We start from the raw sequence: 9,832 nt of genomic DNA on the forward strand, positions 1-9,832 counted from the left end.
ATATTCAAGTATAGACCGCACAAGCAACTTGTCAGGAATTTAGTTCGTAGACATTCCACATTTTACGAGTATCCCATCAACGAACAAAGGCTTGCCGTTTGCCTTTCCGGCTACTACTCCCAAGTGATCTTTCCACTTCATATCTCAAGTATTTGTATGACACGACAGATTGTAGATGCGAACAATTTATCTCGTAATCAGAGACCATTACGCATTTTTGTTACGTGAAATGCATGACTTTACATTTGTGAACATTTAGGGTTAGTTGCCAGTTTCTGTACCACGTAGATATTTTGTTATGGTCTAACTGGATAGAATTTCTTCGTAAATAGCCGCTTCAACTGAGAAAAGTCTAATCTCTCCCGTAAGTCATTAATGTACAACATGAATTACCGATGCTATTACATTCACTGGAGCACAGCGGATATTACTTCTACAGCTGAGAAAAACTCACCATCCAGGATAAAGTGCTGCATTCTGCCTGCCACCCCGTACGAGCGTATTTTCTGTCGTAGGTGTGTATGTGGCGTCGAGTCAGACACCAAGACACTCTTAATCCACTTCGTTGCTGCTGTCGCGTAGGATATCATATTTGAAAAGCGTAAGCTGGAGCTCGCTTCCGGAATGCATATTGGCTCCAATGGAGAAATTTATTTTACTCCAGGTAGGTTACTAGCTTTGTGTTCGAAATATGTTCTGGCATTCTGCTGCAGCGCGACGTGAGCGTTATAGCGCTGTAGTTCTGTGGGTCCATTCTACTTTCACTTTGATAGACGGGCGTGACTTGTGCTCTTTTCCAATCACTAGGTACAATTCCTTGTTCAAGGAACTGCAGTAAATTATGGTTAAGACGAAATTTTCTGTCAGCTTACTCATATACAGGGTGTTACAAAAAGGTAGGCCAAACTTTCAGGAAACATTCCTCACACACCAATAAAGAAAAAATGTTATGTGGACATGTGTCCGGAAACGCTTAATTTCCATTTTAGATCTCATTTTAGTTTCGTCCACCTACGCTCAATCGAGCACGTTATCATGATTTCATACGGGATACTCTACCTGTGCTGCTAGAACATGTGCCTTTACAAGTACGACACAACATGTGGTTCATGCGCGATGGAGCTCCTGCACATTTCAGTCGAATTGTTCGTACAATTCTCAATAACAGATTCGGTGACCGATGGATTGGTGGAGGCGGACCAATTCCATGGCCTCCACGCTCTCCTGACCTCAACCCTCTAGACCTTCATTTATGGGGGCATTTGAAAGCTCTTGTCTACGCAACCCCGGTACCAAATGTAGAGACTCTTCGTGCTCGTATTGTGGACGGCTGTGATACAATCCGCCATTCTGCAGGGCTGCATCAGCGCATCAGGGATTCCATGCGACGGAGGGTGGATACATCTATCCTCGCTAACGGAGGACATTTTGAACATTTCCTGTAACAAAGTGTTTGAAGTCACGCTGGTACGTTCTGTTGCTGTGTGTTTCCATTCCATGATTAATGTGATTTCAAGAGAAGTAATAAAAAGAGCTCCAACATGGAAAGTAAGCGTTTTCGGACACATGTCCACATAACATATTTTCTTTCTTTGTATGTGAGGAATGTTTCCTGAAAGCTTGGCCGTACCTTTTTGTAACACCCTGTATAATCATAACTCTCTACGGTGACGGTGTGAATAAGAATCATTACAAATATTTATTTACATGCGTAGGCCACTTAAAGAGCCTGCACAACTACCCCCGCACTGTATACTGGCTTGATCCATATCATTGGACGTCAGGCTACATTCTACAATTACATCTACATTTATACTCCGCAAGCCACCCAACGGTGTGTGGCTGAGGGCACTTTACGTGCCACTGTCATTACCTCCCTTTCCTGTTCCAGTCGCGTATGGTTCGCGGGAAGAACGACTGTCTGAAAGCCTCCGTGCGCGCTCTAATCTCTCTAATTTTACATTCGTGATCTCCTCGGGAGGTATAAGTAGGGGGAAGCAATATATTCGATACCTCTTCCAGAAACGCACCCTCTCGAAACCTGACGAGCAAGCTACACCGCGATGCAGAGCGCCTCTCTTGCAGAGTCTGCCACTTGAGTTTGTTAAACATCTCCGTAACGCTATCACGGTTACCAAATAACCCTGTGACGAAACGCGCCGCTCTTCTTTGGATCTTCTCTATCTCCTCCGTCAACCTGATCTGGTACGGATCCCACACTGATGAGCAATACTCAAGTATAGGTCGAACGAGTGTTTTGTAAGCCACCTCCTTTGTTGATGGACTACATTTTCTAAGGACTCTCCCAATGAATCTCAACCTGGTACCCGCCTTACCAACAATTAATTTTTTATGATCATTGCACTTCAAATCGTTCCGCACGCATACTCCCATATATTTTACAGAAGTAACTGCTACCAGCGTTTGTTCCGCTATCATATAATCATACAATAAAGGAACCTTCTTTCTATGTATTCGCAATACATTACATTTGTCTATGTTAAGGGTCAGTTGCCATTCCCTGCACCAAGTGCCTATCCGCCTGCATTTCGCTACAACTTTCTAATGCTGCAACTTCTCTGTATACTACAGCATCATCCGCGAAAAGCCGCATGGAACTTCCGACACTATCTACTAGGTCATTTATATATATTGTGAAAAGCAATGGTCCCATGACACTCCCCTGTGGCTCGCCAGAGGTTACTTTAACGTCTGTAGACTTCTCTCCATTGATAACAACATGCTGTGTTCTGTTTGCTAAAAACTCTTCAATCCAGCCACACAGCTGGTCTGATATTCCGTAGGCTCTTATTTTGTTTATCAGGCGACACTGCGGAACTGTATCGAACGCCTTCCGGAAGTCAAGAAAAATAGCATCTACCTGGGAGCCTGTATCTAATATTTTCTGGGTCTCATGAACAAACAAAGCGAGTTGGGTCTCACACGATCGCTGTTTCCGGAATCCATGTTGATTCCTACATAGTAGATTCTGGGTTTCCAAAAACGACATGATACTCGAGCAAAAAACATGTTCTAAAATTCTACAACAGATCGACGTCAGAGATATAGGTCTATAGTTTTGCGCATCTGCTCGACGACCCTTCTTGAAGACTGGGACTACCTGTGCTCTTTTCCAATCATTTGGAATCTTCCGTTCCGTTCCGTGGTGCATTACACTATTTGCACCCTTTTTTTACTTCAAACTCTTGGCCTGTCAGGGTACTGAGACCTTTATTCGTGGCCTAGTTTACCTCGTTTACTCCCGGAACTTGTCATTACATAACATATATATCTAATTTTGATTGACGTATACTTTACAAATTATTACTACTATTTTTAAAAAATTTTAAGGGTTGCTTCAACAGACGCATGTGAATTCAGAGTCTATAGTTTGATTCTAGGGTATAACCTCTGCTATTGCGGTATTGTCCAGCGTGCAAACCCCACGTGACGTATGCTGCTCGTGCACTTGAGGTTGTTAACACTGAGCTGTCCATGAGTGTGCTACAGTTTCACTTATTTACCCAAAGTCAATAAAAGTGTTCATTGCATTGCTGCAACGTGTTGTGCTGAGGCTTGTGCGTAGAGGAACCATCGACGCTGTGGCGAGGAGGTTCATTGTTTGCGGCCCAGGCATTTGTTCCTGTCGTTATCCACATGTTTCGGTGGTTGAACCAGGCTCGCTGTATCAGCATCACGAAGACACTTGAACCTTTATACGTTTTATAAAATGACTTCTTTTAATAATAATAATATGAATATTTCTATATGTGTTTGGAGAGAGAGAGAGATTGATTTTTGCTTGAGATTTTTACTTTAAGTCGTAACTGGTACCAGAATTTTGGTTGCTGCCTCCTTGAATGATCAGCTTCTGCACCATTTGGTGACATATTGCAATTTGGAGGAAGTTCTTGTTCTTTAAGGTTTAAAATACAAGTCTGTTAGTTACTTGGCCGTATTACGGATAGCTTTGAGCTAAAGTTTTCGTAGCTTTTCATACCTAAGGGACCACTGTTGTAAGTAAATAAGATCAAACAGCAATCTGTTTTCCGTGAGAAAAGGAGATTGCTTGGCACACAAACTTCCTTCAAACTACACGTCCTGCTACATCAAAATTGGTCAGTGGAGTTCAGCACCATACTATTGTACAAGAACATAATCCAATTACTGTAATTAAGAAATTATGAGAGATTGTTACTTATTGAATGAAAACTATCGATAATGCGTTTCTTTTTCTGTATTTTAGTGAACTTTGTACACTTACAATTCTGTCGATTGATAGACGGCGACGACAACGAAGTTCACCTCCTTTTCCAAAAACGAGATATTTCTATTCTTCATTTCCATAAAATTTGTATACATAAATGTTTGGCAACTCTTACACATACTTTACTCGGTTTTAACACTAAAATAACAATTTTTATTAAATGTAACAATATGTTCTGAGCGACGGCCTAGAAACACGTCCTCTTTCCACAAGATACAGATTAAAAGTTCTCTTTTTTTTATAAACCAATTGACTTTTTTTTTTTTTTTTAGAGTCCATACTCAAAGATTCTCTAATACTATCGTTGCGGGGATTGCACGTTAAAGAGTTTCTTGCTGTCCAGCTGCGCTTCACTTCACTTCAAGTACTTTTTGAATCACATTTACATTTACGGTATTTACATACATTACTGAGCTTCTCAGAATAAAATCAGGCACAAATTACTTAAAGAAAAACGCAGTGAGGCACACATAACATTACAATTTCCATAACCTCTCTGTGGTAGAAGGCCTTGTCGATGCCCGAGTCCACCGAGGATATAAATGTTCGTTACTGCCCACCACTGGCGCACGTTTTTTACGGGAACACACATGATTATGGGTTTCAAACCTTCACAAAATGTTCGTAGCACATTTGCAATTATTAGTTCATATATACAGCCTGGAAAACATTCCGCTTTACATGGCATCGTATACATTGTTTTTATTTTCGTCATTGTTACGATAACCTAAGTATTTACATTTTAAAATATATTGACATACCAGGTTTGCTTATTTCTTACTCAGTACATACACATTTTCATATGACATTTACATTTCTTCACATAAATATTCTATAAAAATTTATATAAACTCCGTACAGAAATTATACATACAAGACAGTTAATATCAGGAACATTTCTTGTGATTTTATGTCACGTAACATTTTGCAGTTTTTTCGTTATCATTTTTATCACATTTTGCTCTCGGCCATTACGCTTTTAAATCTTCATTTTGAACAATCTGCATTCATAATCTCATCTTACTTTAACATCACACAGGTTGTCATTTTCTCAATCTCATTTTCCAGTATTGACAAAATATTTGCATACAACATTATCATATGACGTGCATGAGTTTTATATTCATACGTCGCACCTGACGCGAGAATCAATCGTTACAGATGCTGAGGAAAGGACGCTTCATAACTTGAAATCGAGATAAGCCTATATAACTACGTTTAGCTATGCCTCTGACAAGTTTACTAAGATGTGTCTACTGGTCTAAATAACATGTTATCGACAGGAAGAAGCATTCATTTTTACTTTACAACTGCAATCCTTCGTTCATCACGAGAGAACTATCGAGTACATCATTCCATGACTATCTACTTGTGTTAATCCACTTACTTCGTCTTTTTATCTACTGATACATTCTTCATGAACCATGGACCTTGCCGTTGGTGGGGAGGCTTGCGTGCCTCAACGACACAGATAGCCGTACCGTAGGTGCAACCACAACGGAGAGGTATCTGTTGAGAGGCCAGGCAAACGTGTGGTTCCTGAAGAGGGGCAGCAGCCTTTTCAGTAGTTGCTGGGGCAACAGTCTGGATGATTGACTGATCTGGTCCTGTAACACTAACCAAAACAGCCTTGCTGTGCTGGTACTGCGAACGGCTGAAAGCAAGGGGAAACTACAGCCGTAATTTTTCCCGAGGGCATGCAGCTTTACTGTATGATTAAATGATGATGGCGTCCTCTTGGGTAAAATATTCCGGAGGTAAAATAGTCCCCCATTCGGATCTCTGGGCGGGGACTTCTCAAGAGGACGCTGTTATCAGGAGAAAGAAAACGCGTTCTACGGATCGGAGCGTGGAATGTCAGATCCCTTAATCGGACAGGTAGGTTAGAAAATTTAAAAAGGGAAATGGATAGGTTAAAGTTAGATATAGTGGGAATTAGTGAAGTTCGGTGGCAGGAGGAACAAGACTTTTGGTCAGGTGATTACATGGTTATAAATACAAAATCAAATAGGGGTAATGCAGGAGTAGGTTTAATAATGAATAAAAAAATAGGAGTGCGGGTTAGCTACTACAAACAGCATAGTGAACGCATTATTGTGGCCAAGATAGACACAAAGCCCATGCCTACTACAGTAGTACAAGTTTATATGCCAACTAGCTCTGCAGATGATGAAGAAATTGAAGAAATGCATGATGAGATAAAAGACATTATTCAGGTAGTGAAGGGAGACGAAAATTTAATAGTCATGGGTGACTGGAATTCGACAGTAGGAAAAGGAAGAGAAGGAAACGTAGTAGGTGAATATGGATTGGGGCTAAGAAATGAAAGAGGAAGCCGCCTGGTAGAATTTTGCACTGAGCATAACTTAACCATAGCTAACACTTGGTTCAAGAATCATGAAAGAAGGTTGTATACATGGAAGAAGCCTGGAGATACTGACAGGCTTCAGATAGATTATATAATGGTAAGACAGAGATTTAGGAACCAGGTTTTAAATTGTAAGACATTTACGGGGGCAGATGTGTATTCTGACCAAAATCTATTGGTTATGAACTGTAGATTAAAACTGAAGAAACTGCAAAAAGGTGGGAATTTAAGAAGATGGAACCAGAGGGTGTACAGAGTTTCAGGGAGAGCAAAAGGGAACAATTGACAGGAATGGGGGAAAAAATACAGTAGAAGAAGAATGAGTAGCTTTGAGGAATGAAATAGTGAAGGCAGCAGAGGATCAAATAGGTAAAAAGACGAGGGCTAGTAGAAATCCATGGGTAACAGAAGAGATACTAAATTTAATTGATGAAAGGAGAAAATACAAAAATGCAGTAAGTGAAGCAGGCAAAAAGGAATACAAACGTCTCAAAAATGAGATCCACGGGAAGTGCAAAATGGCTAAGCAGGGATGGCTAGAGGACAAATGTAAGGATGTAGAGGCTTATCTGACGAGGGTTAAGATAGATACTGCCTACAGGAAAATTAAAGAGACCTTTGGAGAAAGGAGAACCACTTGCATGAATATCAAGAGCTCAGATGGAAACCCAGTTCTAAGAAAAGAAGGGAAAGCAGAAAGGTGGAAGGAGTATATAGAGGGTCTATACAGGGGCGATGTTCTTGAGGACAATATCATGGAAATGGAAGACGATGTAGATGAAGATGAAATGGGAGATATGATACTGCGTGAAGAGTTTGACAGAGCACTGAAAGACCTAAGTCGAAACAAGGCCCCTGGAGTAGACAACATTCCATTAGAACTACTGACAGAGTTGGGAGAACCAGTCCTGACAAAACTCTACCATCTGGAGAGCAAGATGTATGAGACAGGCGAAATTCCCTCAGACTTCAAGAAGAATATAATAATTCCAATCCCAAAGAAAGCAGGTCTTGACAGATGTGAAAATTACCGAACTATCAGTTTAATAAGTCACAGCTGCAAAATATGTGGTGTCACCGCCAGACACCACACTTGCTAGGTGGTAGCCTTTAAATCGGCCGCGGTCCGTTAGTACACGCCGGACCCGCGTGTCGCCACTATCAGTGATTGCAGACCGAGCGCCGCCACACGGCAGGTCTAGAGAGACGTCCTAGCACTCGCCCCAGTTGTACAGCCGACTTTGCTAGCGATGGTTCACTGACAAATGACGCTCTCATTTGCCGAGACGATAGTTAGCATAGCCCTCAGCTACGTCATTTGCTACGACCTAGCAAGGCGCCATTATCATTTGCTATTTATCTTGTGATGCATGTACCGTCAGACCGATGTTCACCAATTATGAATTAAAGTTAAGTATTCCAGTAGTTACTTACGTTCTTTGCTACTATAAATTCCCCTAACTGTTCCAGACCTCACGCCAGCCTGCGTGAGCTTAAACGCGTGCCTTTCGGCTTCCTCTCCTAGTGGCTTGGCTGTCTTGCCAAGTCACAACAAAATACTAACGCGAATTCTTTACAAACGAATGGAAAAACTGGTAGAAGCCGACCTCAGGGAAGATCAGTTTGGATTTCGTAGAAATGTTGAAACACGTGAGGCAATACTGACCCTACGACTTATCTTAGAAGAAAGATTAAGGAAAGGCAAACCTACGTTTCTAGCATTTGTAGACTTAGAGAAAGATTTGACAATGTTGACTGGAATACTCTCTTCAAATTCTGAAGGTGGCAGGTGTAAAATACAGGGAGCGAAAGGCTATTTACAATTTGTACAGAAACCAGATGGCAGTTATAAGAGTCGAGGGACATGAAAGGGAAGCAGTGGTTGTGAAGGGAGTGAGACAGGGGTGTAGCCTCTCCCCGATGCTATTCAATCTGTATATTGAGCAAGCAGTAAAGGAAACAAAAGAAAAGTTCGGAGTAGGTATTAAAATCCATGGAGAAGAAATAAAAACTTTGAGGTTCGCCGATGACATTGTAATTCTGTCAGAGACAGCAAAGGACTTGGAAAATCAGTTGAACGGAATGGACAGTGTCTTGAAAGGAGGATATAAGATGAACATCAACAAAAGCAAAACGAGGATAATGGAATGTAGTCGAATTAAGTCGGGTGATGCTGAGGGAATTAGATTAGGAAATGAGACGCTTAAAGTAGTAAAGGAGTTTTGCTATTTGGGGAGCAAAATAACTAATGATGGCATGGAAAGCGTTTCTGAAGAAGAGAAGTTTGTTAACATCGAGTATAGATTTAAGTGTAAGGAAGTCGTTTATGAAAGTATTTGTATGGAGTGTAGCCATATATGGAAGTGAAACATGGACGATAAATAGTTTAGACAAGAAGAGAATAGAAGCTTTCGAAATGTGGTGCTACAGAAGAATGCTGAAGATTAGATGGGTAGATCACATAACTAATGAGGAGGTATTGAATAGAATCGGGGAGAAGAGGAGTTTGTGGCACGACTCGACTAGAAGAAGGGATCGGTTGGTAGGACATGTTCTGAGGCATCAAGGGATCACCAATTTAGTACTGGAGGGCAGCATGGAGGGAAAAATTCGTAGAGGGAGACCAAGAGATGAGTACACTAAGCAGATTCAGAAGGATGTAGGCTGCAGTAAGTACTGGGAGATGAAGAAGCTTGCACAGGATAGAGTAGCATGGAGAGCTGCATCAAGCCGGTCTCAGACTGAAGACCACAACAACAACAATAACATTCTTTTAGTATAATATTGTGAACACACATGACATCATCGACGGCAAACAACATACTTCTGTATCAGTGACTTATGCTTCCTTTTGCTACATGATATAACTCTTGTTTATTCTGTTTTGCATGAATATGTCTCTATGAGAATTGTGCCAGTGAACATGTGTAAAACAATGTTGAGACAATTTGAGTTCGTGAACAAATGCCCTGTAATAACTCTTGCTTGCCGCTTTTCAAATTCACACGGACTTGTCATGGTTGGTCTGACACATTTTCATTTGGGAGCACAAGACCTAAGTTCAACCTTCTTATATTTCTAGCGTACTGTATCTTTTTCATACACACGTTCACACCATCACAAACATATTTTTATACATATAATTATTTATTTTCGGTGCGCCCCTTATTCTTTGGTGCCAAGCACAGCCATTGTGT

The sequence above is a fragment of the Schistocerca cancellata genome, chromosome 2, assembly GCF_023864275.1.
Source record: "Schistocerca cancellata isolate TAMUIC-IGC-003103 chromosome 2, iqSchCanc2.1, whole genome shotgun sequence".
Taxonomy (NCBI): domain Eukaryota; kingdom Metazoa; phylum Arthropoda; class Insecta; order Orthoptera; family Acrididae; genus Schistocerca; species Schistocerca cancellata.